Source organism: Onychomys torridus, chromosome 4, assembly GCF_903995425.1.
Source record: "Onychomys torridus chromosome 4, mOncTor1.1, whole genome shotgun sequence".
Lineage (NCBI taxonomy): Eukaryota > Metazoa > Chordata > Mammalia > Rodentia > Cricetidae > Onychomys > Onychomys torridus.
The window spans coordinates 84332184-84358280 of record NC_050446.1 but is presented as its reverse complement, the minus strand read 5'-3'; the positions used below and the strand labels follow the sequence as shown (position 1 = coordinate 84358280).

Sequence of the window (26097 nt, the reverse complement as noted above, 5' to 3'; positions counted from 1 at the left end):
GTCTTATCAAGACATCAGAGGAAAAAAATAAATTTAATGAAAGGAATACATAAACTAGAGACCAGAAAGGAAGCCATCATGTCCAACACACATTAGTGTGGTGACTAATATTCGTAACTCAAAAGAATTTAGAACCATTTGGGAGACAAGGATCTGGGCAAGTTTGTGAGGGATTATCTTGGTTAGGTTAATCTTGGTTATTTCGAGGTGGGGAGACACACCTTAATTGTGGCCTATACTCCTCCCTGTGCTTGGATCCCAGACGAAAAAGAAGAAAAACTGAGCTGTACACAAGCATTTGCCATTTTCTTCTCCCTGACTACTGGTTTAATGGGACCCATTGACACCTTGACTTCTTCACTATGAGCAACCGTATCCTGGAACTGTTAAACAAAATAAACCCCTTTTCCCTTAAGTTGTTTTTGTAAGAAAATTTCATCACAGCAGAGGAAATATACTAAAGACAACAGCAAACAAAACAAAACATCAACAAACACACTGAGGATAAAAAAATAAACATACAAGAATCCAATCAACCAGAATAAAATGCCAAAAAGAACAGGAGTTATCTAACCTCTCTCAAAAGTAGTGAATGTAAATGACCTCAACCAACCAATGAAAAGATGCAGACTATTTGGCTGGACTAAATAACAAGACATAGCTATTGTCTTTAAGAAATATATACCTTATTGGTAAAGGTACTCAATGACTGGGGATCAAGGGATGAAAGTCAAACTATGAAGTGAATGGAAACTTGAAACCATCTGGTACAGCAATTCTAACATTTGCTAAAGTAGTTTTCAAACAAAAATTAGTCAGAAGTGATAAAGAAGGCCACTATGTGCTAAGAAAGGGATTTATGAATAAGTAAGCAGTTGCAATTATTTCTGTGCTTAATGCTTGTGCTCCTGATTTCACAAAGCAAATATTGATAATATAGAGTTGGATAAGTCTCAATAGAAGGATTGTGGGTGGCTTCAGCACCCGACTTTTTTCTTCTGAGAGGACATCCAAACTAAAAACATACAAATAAAATATAGAGCTAAACTACATACACCACAGATCAAAGGGGCTGAACAGATACCTAAAGAATATTATTTCCAATAGTTGTAATAAGAATTCTTCTCAGTAGCCCATGGAAACTCCTCTAAAGTATAACACAACCTATGTACAATGACAGTCTTAATAGATTCAAAGGAGCTAAACAACTTCTTATATAAGTACAGGGGAATAATGTTTAAAAATTCAATGACAAGAGCTATGACAGAAATGATACAAATACTTGAAGACTGAACAATGCTCTTGAATGAAGAAGTTGAAGAAATCAAAAAGGAAATAAAAAGTTCCTATAATGAAATAAAAATGGAAATACAATTTACCAGAATCTTTGAGGTATAGCTTGGGACATATCTAAGAGAAAAGCTTAGAGATATAAAGGTTTACAATAAAAGTCTTATTAAAGAAAAAGCAAGAAGATTTCAACTAAATTACTCAACCATGCACCTCAGGTTCTAAAGAAATAGCCAAATCTAAAAGCTGTAGGCACCAAGAAATGTAGAGCAGGACAGAAATACATGAAATGCAAACTAAAGGAACAGTATGTAGTGTAGAATCAATCAAATAAAAGTGGGTTTGTGGTGATATTTTATTTGTACTGAAATGTGATTTTATTTGTATGTTAATAAAGTTGCCTTGGGGTCAGAGCAAGCCAGAGCAGAAGCTGGGCAGTGGTGGTTGCACGCCTTTAATCCCAGCACTTGGGAGACAGAGCTAGGCGGATCTCTGTGTGTTCAAGAATACAGCCAGCATGGCGACACACTCCTTTAATCTCAATACCAACTATAGATGACCTGGAGGTCTGTACAGACAGGCAGTGACAAGGAGGTCATGTGGCTGGGTTTACAACCAATAAGAAGGCAGAACAGAAAGTCTATATAAAAGCAGGACACAGGAAGTAGCTCTCTTGCGGAGGGAAGGACAGAAGCGGCAGTGAAGGGAAGGTTTTCAGCTCTCAGCTACTGCTCTGACCTCTTGGCTTTCAACTCTGCAATTGGCTCTGTGTTTCTTATTTAACAAGATGGTTACATCTACATGGTTCTTTGAAAAGACAAACAAGACTGTGAAACACCTAAATAATCAATCTAAAAGAAAAAGAGAGTAGACACTAATTAATAAAATTAGAGATAAGAAATGAATAAGGGAATATTTTGAAAACTTACATTCCAATAAAACCTGGAAATATCTAAAATAAATGGACAAATTTCTAGACACACATGATCTACCAAAATAAAATCAAGAAGATATAAAAAATTTAAACAGAAGCATAGTGCTTGCTATGATTCATAGAGCAGCATGATTACAGTGGTAATAATGAACCTCTCAGGTATCTGATCTTCTCTGTTAGTCACTGGTCCTGTTGCTGTGACAACCCCGACAACAACGACTTCAGGAATGGCAGGTTTTTTGTTTGTTTGTTTGTTCTCATTGTTCTAGGGTTTATCCACCACTACTGGGATGTCATGGCTACTAGTCACATTGTACCCATGGTCAGAAAGCAGAGAATAATGAATGCTGGTGCTTGGCTCATTATCTTCTTTTTAGGGTGAGTATTCCTACTTCAATTAATCAGAAACTCTTCGGTATACATGTCCAGAGATTTGTTTCCATGGCAGTTCCAACTTCCACCAAATTGACAATCAAGATTAACCATCCCAGTGTCAAAATCACACATTGCAAAAAGACAACAACCTTAATAAATCATGTTGGGAAAACTGATTATCTTTATAGAGTGAACTAGATCTATGTCTCTCACTCTGCACAAAAACCAATTCAAACTGCATCAATGGCCTAAAACACCCAAACTCCTAGACTGAACATGGTTGAAATATTTTTAAGATATGGACATTTTGAAAAAGACTCTAATAGCATATAAATAGATGATAGCATTATTCCAATATTGAAAAAATGGGATTTGAAAATAAATAGCATCTTCACAACAAAGGAAATAACCAGTGGAGTAGAGACATCTTGTAGGATGGGAGAAAACTTTGCCAACTATGTATTTGGGTTAATACATATAATATGCAAAAATCTATAAAAAAAATACAAGAACACTAAATCTTCCAGTCAAAACATGGGCAAAAAATCAGGCAGAATGGCAAGACTAAAAAAAAAAACCCAAACAAACAGAACACAAATTTGGTAAGGATGTGAAGGAAGAGCAACCTTCATGTTCTCAGGTAGGAATGTAAACTGGTTCAGCCACTACAGAAATAAGTATAAGAAGAAATTCCTCAAAAACATAATTACTATATGATCCATGATACTAATCCTGAGATTATACCCAAAAGATTCTGTCAGTCTACCATGGATCCTTGCATATCTGTATTTATTGCTGTACTATTTACAAAAGCCAAGACATGGAACCAGGTTAAAGGTCCATCAACAGATCAGTGGATAAAAGTGGCACACATATGCAATGGAATTCTATGTAGCTCTAAAGAAAAATGAAGCCAGACATTTACAAGAAAAAGGATGGAATTGAAACTCATTATGTTAAGTGAAGTAAATCAGACTCAGAAAGAGAAATATTTTGTGGTTTTGCATATGCTAAATGTAGACTTGTGTGTGTGTTGTATTATGTGGAATTGCATAAGTAGGAAGTGCACTATGAGAGAGGAAGAGGAAGCTTAAAGAGAGAGGCATGTAAACAAGAGAGGTTAATGGACTATATGTCCTGAAAGCAGAAGGGAGAAGTGTGTGAGGGGGAGGAAGGTACAGCAAGAAGGCAAGAGAGACACATGATCAGGAGGGCAGTATGTGTATGGGGGACAATTAAGAACAAAGTATACTGATACAGACAGATGGAAATGTTACAATGATTTCTTTCTATGCTAACCAAAGAAAGGTAATTAAAAAAGGAAAACACACTTATATAAATATGGTTTTTGAGATGAAAAAATGCAAAGAATTAATGATTCTCCAGTCAGCCCTCATGCACACAGAGCTCTCCTTCACTAGGCGTCTTAATGCAGGAAGGACTTGCACCATTCAGATTCTTTTCCAATAGTGGATAAAAATATAACAAGACTAGAATTTTAAAAGAGAATCAATGTGTATTTTTATAAATGCAATTGTTGGCATACAGACATAAAGACATTTCTTAAGGATCATTTACATGAATCCAATTTTCTTGCCTCTACACAAGAAGCAACATTTTGGGTGAATTTTTCCCCAAAAGCTATTTTTTAAGCTTTGTAGAGTAGGTGCCAAGTGGTATTTTAAAAACACACATTTAAAAAAAGAATGTGCAGCTTTGCTTAGAATACAGATGGAGCCTTTGTCAATTGAAGGCATTTTGCCTAAGGACACAGAGAAAATCACTTTTTCATAAACACACAAACTCCACTCTTCTGTTTCTGCTCATCTTAATTTTTGGAGGATGAGGAGAATCAAAATAAGAGGCTCAAATTTCAGTTGTTTAGCAAACCCATCGCTCTGATTTTGTATCAGTCATGTTATAAAATTCATCATGCCCTCACACTAACATTATAATTTTTATAGGAAGGAATATAAGTTCTGAAGAGTTTTTACTGATATATTTTCTTTTGTGTGCAGAAAGTGACATTTTATTCTATATCCAATTCTAATAAATATTTTTCATATCTATTCATTGCGACCTGCTGACATGTACAATATATTAGTAATGGGAAAATAGTATGATAATCAGTCATCTTTGTGCTGTGCTAACATACAACATTTAAAGTGCAAAATGGGAGCTGGAGACATGGACAGCAGTTAAGAGAACTTGCTGCATTTATAGAGGGCCTGGTTTCAGTTCTTATCACCCACATGGTGGCTCAAAACCATCTGTAAATCCACTTCCAGGAGATCTGAGGATCCGGCCTTCTCGTCTGTCCTCTTTGAGAACTGCATAACTGTGGTACTCAAATAAATATGCAGGCAAACACTCATACACATACAATAAGAATCAGTAAATCCTTCAAAATAAATAAATGACAAAACAGAAACAAGAAAACAAATTTGAATGGTAAATATCAGAGCCCAAATGTGAGAATGTCTTATGGCTTTAAACCCCTTTATCACCTATGGATATTCTTTACAAAAGCCATGACATTTCTAAGAGAGGGATTATAGAAATTCTTGTTTATTGACAAGGAAATTTACATAGTGTGATATGTAAAACTCAAGCTATAATACAGGATATCATTCTTTGATTTTTTTACACTTACTTATGTGTGAGTGTACGTGTGTGTGTGTGTGTGTGTGTGTGTGTGTGTAAGTGCACTATACCTGTGTAGATCAGAGAACAACTTATACAAGTCAGTTTTCTCATTCCACCATGTGTGTTGCAAGGACTGAATTCAGGTCGTTGGGCTTGGTTGCAAGCACCCTTATCTGATGAACAATCTTACTGCCCTAGCAGCCCATTTTTGCAAGAGTAAATTTGTATACAAGCAAAAATGACTGAAAGAATAAACCCTAATGGCTTTTCAGCTTTTTGGCTAAAGTCAGGTGTAGGATTACCTACAGATGTTAATACCAGGAAGGATATCTCTGGTCACAGGACTAAAGTGCAGCCATTGAATCAGGAGTCCTTGTAGTCATAGGGGAACTGGACAGGCTTCTCTATGGCTTCTTGACTCTGCTCTGACCTCTGTGACAGGCTTATAACATCAGATACTTCATCTCTGTATATAGAAAGGCTGCAACTATTCAGGTCCCCACTCATCATTGTCATCAAAGAAAACCTTCCCCCTTGGCCAGCACCCTGGAATCCACACAAAAGCTTCTTTCCCAGAGAGTTCTCAGCAAATGTCTCCTTGTTTCTCAGTGGCCCAAATAGAATGATCATCTGCATAACCTTGAATCTGCTGTCAATGTACCTACTGCACAGCAGGTGTACTCATTTGCCCAGTCCTATTATTTCAAGGTTCAGCAATCTGGCCACAAATGCAGATTAACTTTTCCTCTTGTCCTTCCCTCCATTATTTCTAGAAAACGCCATTTTTTTTTTTCTTACCTCCAACGACTTTGAAAGTACTCCTTCGTTCCAGCTGTAAAATTTCCTTTCAAAGGCCTGGATAAGTAAAATTTATTTCATGTATTTCTGCATGCTTATGCCTTTTTCTGTGAGTTATAACTGTTCATTAAAACACTAACTAGGAATATTTATATAAATGCATATTACATTTATTAATTTATTTATCCATCATGATCTGTAGGGTTCTGATGGGTGGGTATTTGCCAGGCTCCCCAGCCTTAGGCCACACTTTCTTCTTTGTAACTTGCCGTGCTTTGCCACACAATAAATGCTTCATGCTGCTTCCTCTTTTAGGAATACTTTGCTCATATCCTCCACCCAATGCCGTTCCCCCATCTCTCCCCTAGGATTGACTATATTTGTCCTTCACATGCCCCCTTGAAGGTCACTTTTTAAGGGAAATTTTCTATGACTCCCAAAAGATTTTGTCTTCTTGATTTTACTTTTATAAGATCCCTCTAATTTCCTCTGATACTTATTTTAGTTAAAATTAATTGTCTTTTTAATGCCTATTTTTTCTAACAAACTCTAAGCATCTAATATAGTCACAGGTGCTCATAGATTTCCATTCTGTTTTGAATAAACAATTGTGGATATTTCCTACCATGGTGGTGCTTTTCTTGTTAATAATCCTTGTGTTTTTTATTTTTATTTGCCTCTCACATGTTACACTTTGACAGCAGTTTCACCTTCCTCTAATACTCCTAGTCCCCCACCACACACATTCCCTCTCCCCCAGATCCACTGCTCTTCTGTTTAAAAAAAAAGAGCAGGTCTCCCAGTGGTATCAACCAAACATAGCATATCAAGTTACAATGACTAGGCACAAACCCTCATATCAAGGTTTGAGGAGGAAACACACCTCCCATTCCCACTGTTAGGAGACCCATAGAGATACCCAGCTACACAACCATAATGTATATGCGGAGGACTGAGCTCAGACCCATACAGGATCTGCGATTGTTGGTTCAGTCTCTGTGATCCCCTATGAGCTCTGCACAGTTGATTCTGTGGGTTGTGTTTTCACAGTGTCAATCCTTGACCCCTCTGGCTCCTACAATTCTTTCTCCTCCTCTTCTGTGTTGTTCCCCTGGTTCTACCTAGTGTTTGTGCATTTTTGCACCTGCTCTTATGGTGCATGACACCTCTCTGATGACAATTGGGCTAGGCACTGAGCTATGAGTAAAGCAGAATATCATCAGTAATCATTTCATTGAAATGATTAGTAATCATTTCATTGAAATTTCTTTGGCCAGTCTTGTCTGGTTCTATCTTGGGTCTCTGGGATGTCCAGCCAGACCCTGGTTCCTGGCCATCCAATCACTATCTGGCATGGCTCCCTCTCATAGCAGCATGGGCCTCAAGTTGAACCAGTCATTGGCTGACTGTTCCCACAAGTTATGCACCACCATTACCTCAGAACCTCTTGCAGACAGGACAGATTGTAGGTCTAAGTTTTGTGGCTGGGTTGCTGTCCCAGTTACACTGCTGAAAGCTGTGCCTGTTACAAAGGTTGCTTCAGGCTCTGTATTGCCACTTCTTACCCCACCCCCATCCTTCACCAGTGTCCCCCAATACCAATTGCCACTCAGTACTCTTTCCCGCCATCCTCCATGACCTAATCCCTCCTGTTCCTGTTCCCAGCTCAGTCTCCAGTCCATCCTCTTTTCCCCTTCCCAGAGAGATACATGTGTCCCTGCTAGATAGAGCCCTCCTTGTTACCTAGGCTCCTTGGGTCTGTGGATTTTTAGCATGATTATCCTTTACTTAACAGCTAATATCCACTTACAAATGGGCACATACCATGTTTGTCTTTCTGGGTCTGGCTCACCTCATTCAGGATGATTTTTTTTTCTAGTTCCATCCATTTCAGGATGTCATTTTTGACAGCTGAGTAATACTCCATTGTATAAATGTACATTTTCTTTATCCATTCTTCAGTTGAGGGATATCTAAGTTGTTTCTAGTTTCTGGCTAATTATGAATAAATCTGTTATTAACTATTTGAGCAAGTGTCTTTGTGGTAGGATGGAGCATCCTTTGGGTATATGACCAGGGCCTTTAGGTACATCAATTCCCAGTTTTCTAAAGTGGCTTTACAAATTTGCACTCCCACCAGCAATGGAGGAGTGTTACCCTTGCCCTACATCCTTGCCAGCATGAGCTGTCACTTGTGTTTTGTGTTTTTGAGCTGCCACTTAGTTATTCTGACAGGTGTAAGATGGGATCACAAAGTAGTTTTGATTTGCATTTCCCTGATGGCTGAGGATGTTGAACATTTTTTTAAGTGTTTCTCGGCCATTTGAGATTCTTCTATTAAGAATTCTCTATTTAGATCTGTACTACATTTTAGAATTGGATTACTTGGCTTGTTGATGTCTAGTTTCTTGAGTTCTGAATATATTTTGGATACTAGTCCTCTATCAGATGTGAAGTGGGTAAAAATCTTTTCCCATTATGTAGGCTACTGTTTTGTTCTATCAATGGTGTCCTTTGCCTTACAGAAGCTGTTCAGTTTCATGGGGTCCCATTTATTGGTTGTTGTTCTTAGTGCCTGCACTATTGGTGTTCTGTTCAGGAAGCTGTCTCCTGTGCCAGTGCAACCAAAGCTGTTCTCCACTTTCTGTTCTAGTAGGTTAGTGTGTCTGGTTTCATGTTGAGGTCTTTGATCCAAAACTTTAGATTTTCCAGGTTGATAGATGTAGATCTATTTGCATTTTTCTACATGACCAGATCATTTGTTTAAGATGCTTTCTTTTTTCCATTGTATTACCAAAACTCAGGTATCCACAGGTATGTGGATTTGTGTCTGGGTTTTCCATTTGATTCCATTGATCAACCTGCCTGTTTTTATGTGCTAAAACTGTCTGGCCCTGGGCTGTTTCTGATTGGGAGACTTTTAATGCTATTTCTATTTCCTTAGTTATTATAGGTCTATTTAAATTGTTTATCTTACCTTGATTTAACTTTGGTAAATGGTATCCATTGAGAAAATTATCCATTTCTTTTAGATTTTCCAATTTTGTGGAGTATAGTGGTTTTTTAAATTTTTTTAAATTTTTTAATTTTACACATCAGCCTTGGGTTCCCCTGTCCTCCTCCCTCCCACTCCCACCCCACCTTCCTCCCCAGCCCCTCCCCTCCATTCCCATCTCCTCCAGGGCCAAGACTCCCCTGAGGATTCATTTAAACCTGGTAGATTCAGTTCAGGCAGGTCTAGTCCCCTCCTTCCAGGAGGAGTATAGTGTTTTAAAGTATGACCTAATGAGTCTTTCAATTTCCTTGATTTTGTTAATTTGAATATTTTCTCTCTATCTTTTAGTTTGTTTGGATAAGGGTTTGTCTACTTCGTTGATTTTCTCAAAGAACCAACTCCCCCCCCCCCCCCAGATGGGGTTTCTCTATAGCTTTGGAGGCTGTCACTGGAACTCACTTTGTAGACCAGGCTGGCCTCCAACTCACAGAGATCCACCTGCCTCGGCCTCCCCAGTGCTGGATTACAGGCCTGTGCTACCACTGGCCGGCAGAACCAACTCTTTTTTTCATTGATTCTTTGTTTCCATTTTGTTGATTTCAGCCTTCAGTGTGATTATTTCTTGCCATCTGCTCCTCTTGGGTGAACATGCTTCTTTTTGTTCTAGAGCTTTTAGGTGTATTGTTAAATTGCTAGTAGGAAATCTCTCAAATTTTTCATGAAGGCACTTAGTGCTTTAAACTTTTCTAGCTCCTAGTATCCCATAAGTTTGGGATATGTTGTACATTCTTTTTTTTTTTTTTTTACTGTATTCTAAGAAGTTTTTAATTTTTTATTTCTGCTTTGACCCAGTAGTTATTCAGTAGAGAGTTGTTAATTTTCCATGAGTTTGTAGGTTTCTGCTGCTGTTGATATCCAGATTTAATCTGTGGTGGTATGCTGGGATGCAGGGGTTTATTTCCATTTTCCTGTATCTTGCTTTCTAATTGAGTATGTGATCAATTTTGGAGAAAGTTCCATGAGGTGCTGAGAAGAAGGTATACTATCTTGTGTTTGGGTGAAATTCTATAGATATCCATTAGGTCCATTTGGTTCATAATGTCTGTTAGCTTCATTATTTCAATGTTTATTTTTTATCTGGATGACCTGTATATTGGTGAGAGTGGGGGACTGAAGTGTCCCACTATCAATGTGTGATGGTTGATGGGTAATTTAAACTTTAGTAGTGTTTCCTTTACAAACTTGAGTGCCCTCCTGTTTGGAGCATAGATATTAAGGATTGAAAGATCATCGTGGTGAATTTTTACTTTGATGAGTATGAAATGCCCTTCCCCATTTCTTTTGATTAATTTTGGTTTAAAGTCTACTTTGTTAGCTATTGGAATGGTGGCACTGTAATGCCAACTCCAGGGGGATCTGACACCTCTGGCCTTTGTGGGCACCTGCACTTACATGCATGAACTCAGACACAGACTATCTCATACACATATACATAAGTAAAAAATAAACATGAAGTAAAAAGAAGAGTAAAACATGACTATTGATTTTGATACACTTTTTTCTCAAAGACAGACACTGTTTCTAACATGATGTTCTAACTATGTGGGACATTCATTCTACATCCTAGAAACCTCATCTGCAATACTGAAAGAGAGACTTCTACAAAAACAATTCATTAAGCATGTTTAAACAGATATGCCAGGTTCCTTCTCTCTCCTAAGAAGCAGGGATCTTTAAAGAGCTCTTATTCATACCAATAATATGAGAACATATCATAGCTGAGCATTTATGGAAATACTGCATATCCATCTAACTCATCACCTGTTAAATCACAGCTTTGGTTAATTTTCAAGAATGGAGTGATTCATAGTCTTTTTGTTCATGGAAGTTGGTGCCAGTTTGTTTTTTGGAGTTCAACTACCAGCTTCTGGAATTGAGATGCAAATATTTTATGCAGGAACTTTCTTGGTTGTCTGTTGAAAAGTATCAGTAATCTTGTATTTTGGCTAATAAACAAATTACTGAAAGAATATTTATTGATACTGCTTTTAGATTTGCTACAGGTTTGATACAAAGAAATGGTGAATTATATTTAAAAAATAGTATTAGCAGTATCCCTTTGCCTGCTGAGGCCCTCCTTACTCTATAGTTTTGACACTAGTATAAAAGAAATACCTCTGTGAAAGGCAGGTTTGGAAGATGGGCTCAGCTGAGGAGCTGGGAGCGGGTTTCTTTAAAAGCCTGTATTTCATCATGTCCATGGTAAGCTGTGGCCATACAAGGCTAATATTCAGACTCATTTAAAACTACCCATAATCAAGAAAGTTGGATTTATAAGCTGAACTCTACTGCAAAATTCCTTCTTTCTCACATTTAAACTTTTGTGGAGGTGAAATGTAATGCAAACTGATATAAAAGATAATCTTCAAGGCCAAGGAGAAGGAAAATATGTAGCACAGACTCTTGACCAAAGCTTTCTGTCTGAGGTCCACACTGTGTGTCTAGGAGTACAAAAGCATTCTCCATTCAAGCTCTAGCCATTTTCCATGCTCCAGCTTTGGATGCTTACTATGCACAAATACTTGGACTTGTGATATGGGAAGGTCTATTTTCAGCACCGTTCATTTTTTAAGGCAATTTTAAATAAATTGCTCTTTTAAAAATCCTCTGGTCATATGGATGGATGGACTTTCTTTTCCGCTGCCAGCCACAAATAACAACAAGGAGACTTCTTATTAATGATGAAATCTTAGCCTTTAGCTTAAAGTTGTCTCAGCTAGCTCTTACAACTTAAATTAACCCATTTATATTAATCTACCTTCTGCCACATGGTGTTACTTCTCTTCCATCTTGCACCTCCTGTTTCCTCCAGATGTCTGGCTGGTGATTCTGCCCTTCTTTCCAGAGTCCTCTCTGTTCTCAGAAGTCCTGCCTAACCTCTTTTTAGCTATTGACTTTTCAGCTTTTATTACACCAATCACAACAATACAGTTTACATAGTATACAAATATCCCATAACATGATCATTTGCCCCCAACTACGTGGCTTGGCCTAGTGATGAAGCTAAATCTATGATATATGGTCCATCAGCCAGAAAAGCTCACTGGATGGAGGGCTTACACACACCCCTTATACCACCAGGCCTAAAGCCAGAGCAGGTTTGAGCCTGAGTTCCAGACAATTTCAGGGCACCAAGTCACCACCCCTACTGTTGTCCTGTATGCCATGGGGATGTGAACTTCAATACAATGAAACTACCACATGGGTCTTGTGTGGAGTAAGCCACATCAGGTACCGAAATGAGAGAGAAAGGATGAAAACGCCATTGAGACGCACATGCTAAGGAGCCAATGTTGCAAACCTTAAAGAGGCTTCTGTCACATCAAAAAGCAGCAGGTGCTGCATTATGACAGCTCAACAGACCGGCCCTGAATTAGCCAGGAGGTGGCAGCATCCTCAGAAGTGGACCTACATGTACCCAGGGAATCCCTAGCCCAGAATGGACTGCAGAAAATTAAAACTTGCATCAGAAAGGAACCCTGAAAAGAAAAGGGTCCTCAGCCCTAGGATGGTGCACAGCATGAAACCCTTCAACTGATGTCTAGAATGGAGCAAGAGAAAGTCCACTTGGCCCCCTCCTATTGCACGAGGACTCTGCCCCAAAGCTGGAGGAGCTCTGTATTTTTCCTTTTGTTTTCTCTCTCCTAGGGGGCTTAAACTTTTCCCAACTAGAAAAAACTTCTCTTTGCAATTAATTGACCATGGAATTTTTTCTTAAGTCTAGGTAAAATCATGATGGTTTTAATTGAAGATATGCATGATGGTTAAAGACTTTCTTTCATTAAAAAAATTCAAGCACACAGGAAAATGGGAGATTAAGACACCAAACCTCTATATATCTAACAAACAGATTCAAAAATTAGTAAGAACTTGCTATTCTTTGTCATTTCGTAGTGTAAGTGGTGCAAAATGTCTTTAAGTAAATGCTACACTTGGTTGTTTTACAACAAGTTAATGCCTGGATCCAAAAATATCAACATTTTGAAAATATCAGCAATTATTGTGACATAATCACACCCAAGAAAATTTAGGATATTTCCATTATATTGTCCAATAACTACTCAAAATTAAATTTCTTTACTATTTGGGAATAGGACATGGTAGACAGGATAAGAGAGGTTGTTGTCATTGGTGGTGGGAATAGAGTCAATGTATGTTATATATGTCAGCATTTAGGCATCTGGACTGGCCTGCCCTTAGGGTCCTGGCAGGATATATCCTCAGCTGCAGCCACTTAAGAGCACCTCCTGTGTGCATTCACTGTTTCCTTTTAAAAGGCGGGCCTTGCCCACCTCCTGTCTCTCTCTTTCTCTTCCTTCTCTCTTGTCCCCAGGGACTGATCTCTGCCCCCTTTTTCTGCCCTTTCTCTCTCCTCCCCTCAATAAACCTCCCATGTGGGGGCTCTGTTGTGTGGTGTGACTCCTTCACACTGTTTTTAAAATACAATATACATGTATGAAAATTTCATGAACAGTTAGTTCATACAATTAATAAACATCAATAAAAGTAATCTTATCATACTTCTCAAATTTATCTATTAATTAAAATTATTTAAATCAGAAATCAAACAAAGCTGAAACATTAAAATAACCAACTCAAACCTATTATCTATTATATTTACAAATACACACATTTGACATGTTGAAGAAATCAAGACACTTGTCCCAAATTCTAAATTTTTGATTCACTTCTTTGTAGAATCATTTATTTTGATTTTTAAAATTTCATTCTTTCCATGAAGTTCAAACTAATCATTTGACTAAATTTTTTGTACTACCTTTTCGGTAAGCATCCTTCATTAATGCTGCCATGTACTACACATAATGCTGTTTATAGCATGCTCCAAACCTCTCTACTGACTTAAGGGAGAGTTTGGGGAGCACGTTTAATCCTAAAGAGCCTTAGTTTTCTCTTAGAGATGGTGGGAATGATACTAACACATGCTTCAAACACCTATTGTGAATTGTATAATCTTTGTAAATAACACAAATGATGCCTGTTATGGTCAAACACTAGATGTTAACTATGATTATGAGTAAGACATGCAGAGTGCTTGGTACAGTGTACTGGTTGACCAAAATCAACTTGGGGTTTATATCAGCTCACAGTTAATAGTCCAAGATCAAGTGAAGTCAGGTAGGAAGTCAAGGCAGGAACCTGGAGGCAGCAACTATACATAGGAGGGGCCATGGAGGAATGTTACTTACTTACTCTGGCCTGTTCAGTTTACTTTCTTATATACCACAGGACTACCTGCCCAGGGATGGCATGGCTCTTCCATATCAATCATTAATCAAAAAATTGCCCCCACAGACTTATCTGTAGGCAAGCATATTATCAACTGAACTTTCCTCTTTCAGATGATGGTAGTTTATGTCAAGTTGACAAAAACTATCCAGGACAGCAGGAATTTATTAATTCTTACATCTATAGTATATAGATCAGTGCAAAACTCTTAATAGTTGGTGAATAGAAGACTTTGCCCAATATACAACTTTAAACTGGCTGCTCTCCTACTGCATAGCCTCATGCTCCCACACAACAAGATGCTACTACCATTTTTGGACATCCTTGTCATCTCTACCATTTAGAGGAGTTATGCTCCTTGTTTCTACTGATGGAACATCAGACTAGCCATTCCAAATGTTTCATCTTCTGTTTCCTAAAGGATAATTCTTCAGAAGGTTTCACTTTATGTCAGTCTTGCTCTTCTCAACACAGATCACAGTGTAGCCACACAATTCAAATCTTATTATATCTTACAAATTTGTAGGTTGCCTTGATGTCTGACACTTTTGTCTATTTCTTCCAATTAGCATGTAAACACTTTGATGACTGGGGTATGTTTTTTCTTTTGCTATTCCTAGTCCTCTCTCTCAATAGTCATCCACTCCCTAATCAAACAGAAATTGACTAGTATTAAACCCTAAGGAAAACCTACTTATAATCTAATATTTCTTTATTACATTTTTTTGAAGAACATATACATCAACATAACTGCCAGGAAAGAGTGGTTGTTATTTTGCATATGGTGACTGCCTGCCAGCCTGTATTGCAATTATCTGGGAAGATGCCTCGATCCCCAGTTAAACTAACAGAATGCTGAACTTTTGATTCTTTCATCTCTGTCAACTAGGGTAGGGCTTGGCACATGACCAATGCCTAACCAATGATCCATGTTAAAAAATTAATAGATTGATAAATTTGATTTAAAAAAGTTTGATTAGTGAGCAAGAGACATAGCTTAGCTGTTAAGAGCACTTGCCAGTATCCACACCAGGTGGCTCACGACTTCCTGTAACTCCAGTTCCAGGGAATCCAATGTCCTCTTTTAGCTTCCATGAGCACCTATACACAGTGGTGCACATACATACACATAAAATAAAATAAATCTTTAAATTTTTAATCAATGTTTTGAACTGATTTAGTCAACAAACTTATATGATGGAACTATTTGCATATGTAGGACCAATCTTTTGTGAAATGTATTTTGAGGAAGCAGAATAATTGACTCATGACTAGAAAGGGCAAAGAGTCAAAAGAGACACTGACTACAAGAGACCTTATTATTCTGCGTAGGAATGGTATAGTGATTTATAAGTTCTAAAGAAAAATCTTTCAAGTAGAGTTTCCTTCAGAAGAGAGAGCTATTTCAAATCAAGAGGTAGCTCTTTCTCACTTCTGGAAATTACACTATTACTCCTAAGTCCCCACCCAGCAATCAAAACAAGGCAACTTCAAACATGAGGAGCACAGGACAGAAATCCTCTGTGCTTATGTTGCAGATGTTTCTTGCGCACTTTGGAGTGGTGCTCATCAAGACCAGGTTGAGGCATGTCAAAACTGTGTCCCACACACCTTTCCAATAATCCTGAGCCCAACTATAAAACCAGATACCTCCATATTGGCATCCAAGAGATCTGACAATTTAGTATTTTAAACATTGACATCTTGTGCTTCGATGGCCCAGTCATATTAAGGCAACCATACCATTCAATTATCCTCATGTGAGAACAAAACAAGACAGAACACAGCATTTTTTTTTCATTTTAATCAACCTGACCAAGGCCCTAGCTTATGAAAGAAAAGAAAAATCTCTCTTAAGGGTTGGAAAAAATTGACACCAATGAGTTAACATTGTTTTGTTAAACATTAACTACCATGAGGTAGAGCTAATTAGTTTAGAAAGCCATGATTATCCATTGTTCATTGAGTTTTATCTTTCTGAATATTCACTGATGTAGCATGATGTGTTACTAGGAAAAATATTATGATTTTAATTGCGTTTTGGCATCCCAAAAAGAATATCTCACACTGTTTAACATCTGTAGTCAACAGATGTTTAAACAACTCTCTCAATGACTAGAATTTGGCAAAATGTGAAATTGTTGGAAACAGCTTAAAATTATAAATATACTTCTAGGAACATGATACAGGCAGATGAATTACTACTTGTATGTGTTTTATATTAAATATTCAAATATTATATATACCATCCTTCCTTGAGATGACAGGATTCAGGAAAAGAGCAAGAACAGCCAAGAGGCATTTAAATCACCAGATAGACTCTATAAAGGGGACTGTGTATGCAGTCACAGTCAATTGCAGAAGGAACCAAGTTTGAAGTGTTGTTATCTAGTGTGGTTAACCACAGAGGTTAGCAGAAGCTAAGCTATGAGGAAAAAAGTTGATTTGTTTTCCCCTTCTCATATCCTTTATTAGACTCAGATTCCCAGAACCTGGATGAAGGGAGATTCTTTAATATGAATAGATTAATTCTTACTTCAAAATGATTGATCATACACTTCCACATTAATTCAGATAAAGATCAACTTATCCCCCCCCCCTCTCTCTGTGTGAGTGTGTGTGTGTGTGTGTGTGTATGTGTTGGGGGAGGTATATACATGCATCTGTATCTGCTTGCTTATTTTAGGAGGCAAGGGTCAGAGAGTAGAGATGGTAGTCTAAAGAATGTTTGATATTTATTATGGTTAGAATGACATATCTAGAACTTAAAATTTTAATGCAGTTATAACTCTAAACAATTTATCCCCACTGATGCTTATGACAGATAATATGAAGATTAACAAGTAGTCATGTCATTTTAATATAACTTTCCTTGTAAGAACTCTTTTCTATTACTGTAATAAAACACATGAACAAAAGTGACTTGGTCAACTTGGGAAGGTTTGTGTGGTTTACAGTCATAGTCCACCATTAGGAAGTTAAGGCAGGAATCTTGAGACAGGAACTGAAACAGAGGCAATGGAGGAATGTGGTTTACTGGCTTGCTTCTCATGATTTGTTCAGTCTGCTTTTTCACACAACTCAGGACCATCTTCCCAGGAGTACCACCACCCACAATCAATTATTATTAAAGAAACTGTACTCCAGGCTTGCCTATAGGCCAGTTTAATGGAGTGCATTTTCTCAACTGAGATTCCTTCATCTCAGATGACCCTAGATTGTGTCAAGTAGAAAAAAATATATCCTGGACACTATGATTGTGAGAATTCTTGCCTAAGTTTCCACCCTGACTGTCCTGTGTGTCCTGTAGATTTTAGACTCAACAGTGACTGCAAGATCAACTGTTGTGTGCATTTCCAGCCTGTCAGCTTGCCCTACAGATCTAGACTTGCTAGCTCTGATAAATACATGGGCTAATTTATTAACACCCCTCCTTTTCTCTCCCCCTCCCTCTCTTTCTTCTCATACACTCTCCATTCACCTACTCACACAGAAATACATATATATATATATATATATATATATATATATATATGTAATTATATACATATATTTCTACCTTGCTAGAGAAACCTAACACAGAAAAATGTATACAACATCTGCATTCAGATATTATTCAGATAGTAACTGCCTAGATAGTAGTAAGGTATACTTCATACAGAGGTAAGTAGGGTAAGGCTAGAAGAAGAGCAATGGAGCCATCAAGAAGGAGCAGCAGCTTGTCCAAGGACCAGGAGCCTTTGCTTGTGCCGTAGAGTGGAATATTGGTCCTATGCTAATATCTGGGAAGTTGTATTGGAGAGCAGTAGGTAAAAGATTAGATAGATTGAAGGGACACCAGGACCAATGCATAGAAGTCCATTCTTTTGTGTGTGTGTGTGTGTGTATGCATATATATATATATATATATATATATATATATATATATATACATATATATGTATACATATATATATATGTATATATATATAAATGAGACATCTTTTCTGTATCACTCTGAGAACAGAAACACTTCAGATTGTCCATAGCTATTTGGGAGCATGTCCATATTCCCTGTTCTTCCTTCTAGTTTCTAGGAACATTTTCTCTTGCTAAGTTCAATGCCTACTAAAGAAATCTAATAAGAGTTTCATAAAGGACTGGAGAGATATCTTAGTTGTCAAAAGCACATTCTGCCCTTTCAGAGGACCTGTGTCTAGATCCCAGCACACATAACAGGAGGCTCACAGCCACCTGAAACTCCACTTTCAATGGCTCTCTTGCCCTCTGGCTTCTGCAGACACCTGTACATAAACTCTTGTTGGTACACACACATATACATAAATAAGAATAATGAAATAGATATCTTTAAAAATCTTATCAGAGATCTTGAAGAATGAATGAGCATGAAGGCAAAGTAACACTGTAGAAGGGAATGAGAAGGGTTCTTTTCTGAAAGATCACATAGGTGAGCATTCCTGTCAAGTGAGCTACTAATCACTTGGCTCTTTCTAGGAATGTTTAAATAAATAAGCCAAATCCACATCTCAGTATTTGTTTACAGAAGATCCTTTCCCTCTGGAGAGGTCACCATTGGGCTGAGAGGGTGGGATAAACAAATAGATGCTAGAAGTGGTACAATTTGATAAACACTATCAGTGGTAGCAAAAAAAAAAAAAACCCACAAAGAAAAATCACCTACCCAAGGGTATGCATCGTTCTAACCCTTAAAAAAAAACTATACCAGAGAAGGAATTATATTTTCTTCTCTGAACATCATTCATTGTATCAAATCTGAATCTTTGGCTTTCCTTCTCAAATGCCTTTAATGCTTGTCAGTTAGTAAGAGTTGTTACAGTGATGGTCTGATGCTGTGCTGGAGGGCAGGAACACTGCATGCTTGTCCCTTCCCTTTCTTCTGGACTTATTTCAAGGAACTATGCCCCTTGAAGTGCTATCTTCTGAGGTCAAGTGTCATTTCCAATGTGGCTCTGACTCTTTCTCCTTGAAAAATCTTCCCTAAGCCCAGAAGAAAGAGTCTTAGGTATCATGAGGAACTAATGATGTACTAAGAGACCAGATTTCCTCCTTGGTGCCTGGAGTCAAATTGATGAAGACCACCTGTTGGCCTGTAGTATTTTTTTTTTTTTTTGGTGGAATGGACATGTGATCTCATTGCCTTCCACTGGGACATACTTCCCTGACACATTGATAGTTTCCAGTAGGGTACCAGGGCTATACTTACCTGGGGAAATGAAGCAGTGGCATTTATGGTATCCTTTGTAGATAGAGCCCTGTGAAACCTGCATGTTGAGGTCTTGGTCTGATTATTGGGCAGAGGGCTAGTGCCCATGTTGCTGGAGATGAAGAGTTCTTAGGTCCTGCTAAATCCTGATTCATGGGAAGTGATGGAGGCTTAAAGGGCATGGTTAACCAGGTGTTGAGTTTGAGTGATAAATGTCCTCCAAAGGCTCATATATTTAAACCTTTGCTCTCCCAATTGGTGGTGCTGTTTGAAGAGGGTTAGGTGATATATCTTTGCTGAAGGAAGTATGTCATTAGCCTACTTTCAGAAGTCTGACATATGAATTATGTCATAACCTTGTACTACTTTCAGTTTGTTCTCACTGATTCTTGCCTGTAGTTGGGTATGTGATCACTCAGCTTCCTGCTCTGGTTATACCTGCCAGCCATGCCTCACCAAAATTACAACCTCTTATCTTCTTGGATCTGTAAGCCCAAATAAACCCTTCCTTTTATATGTTGTCTTGGTTATGATGTTTTTATCGCATAACAGAAAAGTAACCATTATACTTGACAATGTATTGCACCCTGCCAATGTTCTGACTTATGAATAGTAATCTTATTGCCAAAACTCAGATGCATGATTTTTGTATAAAAGTAAGTTCAATCCTGATCCTGTAGCTATTCTCTTTATCCTATCACATGTTTAGGAGTTGAGTGTCAGTCAAATTATTACCCCCAGGTATGGGAAAGAGTGTGCCTGCTATTGAGTAAGGGGCATTCTTGTTATAGACCCAGGAGAACTGGAGAGAGGAAGTGCAAGTCTGTTCGAGGATGCATCGTGGATGCCAATCTCAGTGTTCTCAACTTGGTTATTGTAAAGAAAGGAGAGAAGGATATTCCTGGACTGACAGATACTACTGTGCCTTCTTGGTTGGGACCTGAAAGAGCTGGCAGAATCCAAAAGCTTTTTAATCTTTCTAAAGAAGATGATGTCCACCAATACGTGGTCAGAAAGCTGTTAAACAAAGAAGGTAAGAAGCCCAGGACCAAAGCACCCAACATTCAGCGTCTTGTTACTCTATGCTTCCTGCAACACAAATGCCATTGTATTCTTCTAAAGAAACAATGAACAAAGAAATACAAGGAGGAGGCTTCAGAATATGCTAAACTTTTGACCAAGAGAATGAAGGTGGCCAAAGGAAAGCACCAGGAACAGATCACCAAGAGATGTAGGCTGTCCTCTCTGAGAGCTTCTACTTTTAAGTCTGAATCCAGTCAAAAATAAGTCTTTAAGGGAAACAAATAGAACTTGAGTTTATAAATTTATAATTTTCAAAGTCAATCGAAATGTATATAACTATTGAATTAAATTTATCATGCTCAGTAGAATGAAAGATTAACTAACTATGGTAGTTACTTTTGTTGCCAGGATCTCCACTGTGCTAGCTGTAGTAACCAATTATGAAATGGTAATCCCAGAAACAGTAGCAGTGGTGGCTGCCACTGCTATAACAGCAACAATGGCAGCAGCGATGTCAAATTCTCTTCTGGAGCGTGTGGGTATCCACTGGTATGGATACAACTCCAAGAACACAAACTGCCGAGGCCCATTTTTCTTGATCCCAGCACGACTTAAGCTGGCAGCTCTGCAAAAGAACAACTAAGAACCATAAAGAAAAAACAGGCAGCTCACAAGGAGCTGAACTAATGGTCTCATAATGGCTATATTCAGGCTCATAAATTTTAAGGTATCTTCAAAAGGGGGTAAGTGAATTTTAGGAGGCCAAAAAATGTTGCACAAAGCCACTCCTGAGAAGTAGGTACTGCTCCAGCTTGAATAGGATTGTGAGAATGAAAATGCTTAACTGGCATGCTACTGTTAAAAATGGAGGTCAGTGATCTTCAGTGTTATCCTTAATCTCCTAGGTGTCTGGGTGACATGTTCTCAAACATACTTGAAAAAGCAGTTACCATATATTACCTTCTGGAGAATCCAACCGAATGGCTACAGTTCCTAGGCTTATGTTAATGCTTGCCAAAGCTGGCCATATTGGGCTTTCAATCCCCATTGGCATCAGAAGGGGAGAGTTTTTCACAAAGGCCCAATAGGTTTCTGTGGTATTGGGCTTCAGCAGCAGCCACAGAGCACACACAGCATTCAGGAATCAAAAGAGAAACCTCATTGTCCCAAGGAAAGACATAAACAGAACCCCGGGCCCACACTCCTTCCATCACTCCAGAGGGTGATTTGCAACAGGAGCCCTCCAGTGCTTATCTGCAGCAGATACACCAGTAGAATCCACCAATAAAAAATTTAAAATATATAAAACAAGGAAAAGGATAGAATGTGGAGAGGAATGATGAGCCCCTAGTTTATAAATTTGTAAACTCAAGTTCCATTTGATTTTGGGATACCATCTTACAAGGACTCCAATTTGCAGTAAGGCTTGTTAAGGAAGGGAATGGCTCAATTGCCTTTAGCCTACTGGCTATGGGTGGGTTAGGACTTCAGTTGCTCTTTTCTATGTTGAACACACAGATTGCAAGCCCAGCACCACTTTGAGATCTTTGGCAGCAGTTAACTCTGCAGCTCTCACACAATTGAACCTGTATGATAATGAGTATTCAGAGACGGGTAATGTCTGGGGGGCGCTCACCAACCTAAGACACAGTGCCTGTGTAGCCTGGGCAGGCGTCTCCATGACGGGTAAGGTGACCTGTTGACATCCCATGCAACCTAAGTCAGAAGCTCATTTTTTAGTAAAAAGGGGGGGCTGTAGGGCCCTGGCCCCATTTTGGGTAACTGTTGACTTGCTTGCTGACCTTGACCTTGATATCCTCCCTATGCTAATTCCCTGCTGGGTTCCACCCTCCTGAATGCTTAAGAGAAGTTCCTTGTCTGTGTATCCTGCATATTGGGCGTTAACAGCTTAGATAAAAGATTGTAAAACATAGGTAGTAAACTTCTGCCCTCCAGGGTTCTCCCATTGTGCTGTAAGCCTCTATTTAAGACCTCCTCCCTCCTTCAATAAAAGACATTCAGCATTAAAAAAATAATAATAACCTGCTCCCATCATCAGTGTCAGAAGCCTGAACTCCGACTGTGGCTCCAGCAAGCTGGAAGTTTCTTTTGGCCCCATAGTGTCTGTAATAAAGTTTGCTTCTGGTTAATAGGGGTAAAAAAAAAGGATAACAAACAAATAATCTTACCTTAAGTCTCAAAAAAAAAAAAAAAGACTGTAAATGTTGAGGCATCAAGATCTTGAGTTATTCAGTCATCACCTAAGGGACCACAGTCATTTTCCATGCTAGGTCTCAGGCGCATCACTTCACAAAGGAGATGGAAAAGAAAAGAACTCCCTTAGGAACTCTCTGCAGTGATGTATGGTAGTTGGCCAAGGAGGTCAGATCCCTTTTTGTTCAGGTTCTTTTATTTTTTAAATAAATTTATTTATACTACATCCCAGCCTCAGTTTAACCTCCCAGTCCCCCCGCCCCCATTCCCATTCCCTAATCTACTCCCATTCCATTTCTGTTTAGGAAAGGGCAGGTCTCCCATTGATATCAACAAAACATGGCATATCAAGTTGCAGTAAGACTAAACACCTCCGCTGTATTAAGGCTGAGCAAGGATCCAGTATGAGAAGTAGGGTCCCAAAAGCCAGTAAAAGAGTCAGAGATAGCCCCTGTGCCCGCTGTTAGGAGTCCCACAAGAGGACCAAACTATACAACTGTAGGTCAGTCCCATGCAGGCTCCTTGATTGGTGGTTCAGTCTCTGTGAGCCCCTGTGATTCTGTGAGTTTTCTTGTGGTATTCTTGACCCCGCTGGCTCTTACAATCCTTTCTCTCTCTCTTCTGCAGGATTCCCTGAAATGTTTAGCAGTGGGTCTGCATCTGTTTCCATCAGTTGCTGGGTGAAGCTTCCTCTTAGACTCCTCAGTAAAATAACTTGCTGCCAGGTACAGCAGCCCAATAAGCTCTAGGGTAGAGCTATTTGGTTATCTATTACTTTGATATAAATTAGATCTTGAGGTTGCATCAAGTCTTTGTCAGGTAAAATCATATGCAGATGGTGGTTGAAGCCAGTAGTCATGCTCAGTAGACTAACATTTCTTTCATATTGGTCCTTATTGGTCAAGCACCATCAGTAGAAGGTCAGACAGTGGTCATGTACGAATGTTTGAAGGACTAAACATGTTCAGGCATTTTAGAATCTGATAGCAATTTGAAGATCCAGGGTAATATCTTGGGAGAAAGTAATATTTTCCTTTTTTCCCATTAAACAGCTAGAACTTGTAATTGATTACACTGATAAAAAAAAAAAAACAAGTAAGGTAAAGCTTCACTAAGGATTATGTCTAGTACCCCAATTCCTGTGTGCCCATTTAATGGCTTTTGCATAACTACACTTAAAGTTATATGTGTTCTCTTGAGTCCATAAATGGGCCATGTACCAAGCTGGTACATAGCATCTGTCTGTGGGTGCATGACAAATTTAGGGCTACAAAGACCCTGTTATGTCTTTTCAGCCTCCTGCTTTTCATTTTACAAGGACCCAACATTCAGATTTAAGAGGTTTCAATATAGAAAGCACAAGATCAGTATGGAACCAGGAAATGATACAGTGCAAGGTGGTGGCCTATATAAGCTGTATTACCAAGGCAGCTGTCAATGAGCATAATCCCCAAGGGCAATGCTAGGAAATGCATGCCTCAACCTGAAGAACAAGGGAAACGAGGTGTTTATGCTCCAACTCCCATCAACACACCCAAGTGCTCTAATGCGCTAATTGACAGCATATCTAGGCTACCATACAAAGGCTCAGAAAGAAACTTCAGGTCAATGGTTTGAGGAGGGGTGTCCAGACTTGACACAGCACCAGCAGTGGCTATTGTGTAGCCTTAAAACATCTGCCTTGGTTTACTCTTTTGCACATTTGCACACCTTGTACTTTCTCCTTTAATTTTCTGATTAATTTATAAGTCATGGCCTCCTCGATATGTGTCCTTCCTCTGTTACTTTCTAGGTGACTTACTTTGGGCACATTATATATGCTTTCTGTGCCTCAGTTTCCTATTTTTAAAAGAGACATACATGATGCATCACTTACTTTTTATTGCTGTGATAAAACACCACTTCCCAGGAAGCTTATAAAAGAAAATACTACACTGGGCTAGTGAGTCCAAAATCTATGATGACAGAAAGAAGACATGGCATGAAGAACAGCTGGGAGATTCTGTTTCAGAGGATGCATAGAGCATGACACAAGTCTTCTGAAACCTTAAAACTTGTAGCCAGTGACACACATCCTCTAATAACAGGGCCATGCTTCCTAATCCTTTCCAAACAGTTCCACCATTGGGGAGCCAAAAAAATACAAGCCTATGGGTGCCATTCTCATTCAATCTACCACACATGGTGATTAGTGTCTTACAAAACAATTGTCAGGATTATAGCAGTGCCCAACACTTAATAAGGCTTCAATAATTGTTACAATACTTATTAATTACTACCATTCAGTTGCCACTTTGAGTGACAATGCTTTGAAGAATCCTTCCTCTAGACTTCAGGGTTGATAAAGGGCTCAGACCCTTACAAAAAGCATTTTAAGCAGGTAGTGGTGGCACATTCCTTTACTCCATACTCCCAGCACTTAGGAGGTAGAGACAGGCAGATCTCTGAGTTTGAGGCCAGCCTGGTTTACAGAGTGAGTTCTAGGACAGCCAGGGCTACACAGAGAAACCCTGTCTTGAAAAGAAAAAAAAAGTATTTTACAGTAACATTTAATACACAGGTTTGTCTTTCACAAAGAGAGAGAGATCTCCAGGCACCACTGTGGCTTACTCAGGCCTTTAGTTCCTGAGATTAATACTGGGTTTGGCCTGCCATTTTTGGACAGTTGACAAACTACCACACTGATGTCACTCATTCTCAGATGAATTTTTTTTTTAAACTTATCCAGAGCAAGATGAAAAATTTACCAACTAAAGTATAAACACACCTTTGTGTCATATGACACGTATGTGTATGTGTCTATACAGCTGTTCATGCGTCTGTGAACTACACATGCTGGTAGAGAGAAGAGGGCAGCTTCAAGTGTTCCTAAGGTACCATTCTGTTTTTTAGACAGTACATGTCATTATTCTGTAACTCCTAAGTGGCTAGGTTGACTGACCAGTGAGACCCAGGAATCCTTGTGTCTCTACCTCTTCAGCACTAGCAATAAGTGTGCCACTATATCTGGCTTCTTTGTACATGGTATCTAGGAATCAAACTCATATCCTCATGGTTGCAATAAAGTCTTTCTCCAACGGAGCCATCTCCTTAGTCCCTAAGTATCATTTATTTAGATAACCACTCTGTCCTTTTTGATGTTTGTACACCCATCACTCTGTGATGTTTTTGAAATCAGGTTGAAGCTGTCATAACACTATATTTCATCTTGGCTACTTGTATTTTTGAAAGGATGCTACTAATAAGTAGTGAACTCTTCTATTAAAACTGACAATGTGTGGTTTAGATCTC

The 26097-nt window shown here is 38.6% G+C and overlaps 1 pseudogene; it reads left to right on the top strand.

Moving 5' to 3' along the window:
- Nucleotides 1–11237: 11237 nt before the first annotated feature.
- LOC118581847 lies at nucleotides 11238–20856 on the top strand (annotated as a pseudogene).
- Nucleotides 20857–26097: the final 5241 nt, after the last annotated feature.